Here is a 1,288-nt window from a genome sequence, read left to right as displayed (position 1 = left end):
CTGGGCCCGTGAGCCACAATTGCTGAGCCTGCGCGTCTGGAGCCTGTGCCCCGCGACGGGAGGGGCCGCGATAGAGAAAGGCCCGCGCACCGCGATGAAGAGCGGTCCCCGCACCGCGATGAAGAATGGCCCCCGCTTGCCGCAACTGGAGAAAGCCCTCGCACGAACCGAAGACCCAACACAGCCAAAAATAAATAAATAAATAAATAAATAAATAAGAAAATCCTTTAAAAAAAAAAAAAAAAAAAAATTGGCAACTCTAGTTTTAAAAAAAAAAAAAAAAAAAAAAAATGTATTATCTTGGAATTTACTATCTACACAAAAGGATAACTTTCTTCCTCCTTTCTAATTTTTACATCTCAAATTTCTTTCTGTTGTCTCATTGAGTTTTCTACTACCTCCAAACAATGTTAAATAATGTGGTGATAATGGGCATCCTCCTCTGTTCTTTTTCTTCTGTTCTGTTTTTGTTTTAAATATGGAACACTTCATGAATTTGCAATGTCATCCTTGTGCAAGAGCCATGCTAATCTTCTCTGTATTGTTCCACTTTTAGTAAATGTGCTACCGAAGTGAGTACTCCTCTGTTCTTTTTTAAAACAGCTTTATTTAGGTATAATTGATTACAAAGAACTACACATATTTAATGTGTATAATTTGAAGAGTTTGTACATATGCATACTCCCATGATGCCATCACCACAATTAAGGTAAAAGTCATATTCACCATCTCCCAGAGTTTCCTTGTGTCCCTTTGTTTTTGTGATAACAACATTTAACATGAGATCTAGCCTCTTAAATTTTGAAGTGCACAATACTATATTGTTAACTATAGCCACACAGCAGATGTCTATAACTTATTAATGTTGTACAGCAAATCTCTAAAACTTATTAATATAGCATAACTGAAACTTTATACCCGCTGAATAACAACTCCCCATATCCCCCACCCCCTAGCTCATGACAACCACTATTTCTCTTAGCAAATGTCTTCAAGGTTCATCCACATTGTTGCATATTGCAGGGTTTCCTTTTTTTAAAGGCTGAATAATATTCCATCCTATGTACATACCACACTTTTAAAATTAATTCATCTACTGATGAACACTCAGGTTTTTTCCATATCTTGGCTATTATGAAGAGTGCTACAAAGAACATGCGACTGGAAATATCTCTTTGATATACTGAATTCAATTCTTTTGGATACATACCCAGAAGTGGGATTGCTAGATAATATGGTAGTTCTATTTTTGATTTTTAAAGGAACCTCCATACCGTTTTGCCATTCC

The 1,288-nt window shown here is 36.6% G+C and overlaps 1 non-coding gene across 1 annotated transcript; it reads right to left on the bottom strand.

Annotated features, from left to right (window-relative positions):
• Window positions 1-472: 472 nt before the first annotated feature.
• LOC114236231 (U6 spliceosomal RNA) lies at window positions 473-580 on the bottom strand. The gene has a single exon (XR_003622220.1). It is a non-coding gene; the product is annotated as a U6 spliceosomal RNA (small nuclear RNA).
• Window positions 581-1,288: the final 708 nt, after the last annotated feature.

Source organism: Balaenoptera acutorostrata, chromosome 1 (assembly GCF_949987535.1).
Source record: "Balaenoptera acutorostrata chromosome 1, mBalAcu1.1, whole genome shotgun sequence".
Taxonomy (NCBI): domain Eukaryota; kingdom Metazoa; phylum Chordata; class Mammalia; order Artiodactyla; family Balaenopteridae; genus Balaenoptera; species Balaenoptera acutorostrata.
Note: the sequence above shows the minus strand (reverse complement) of the source record. Positions and strands in the feature narration are given on the sequence as shown.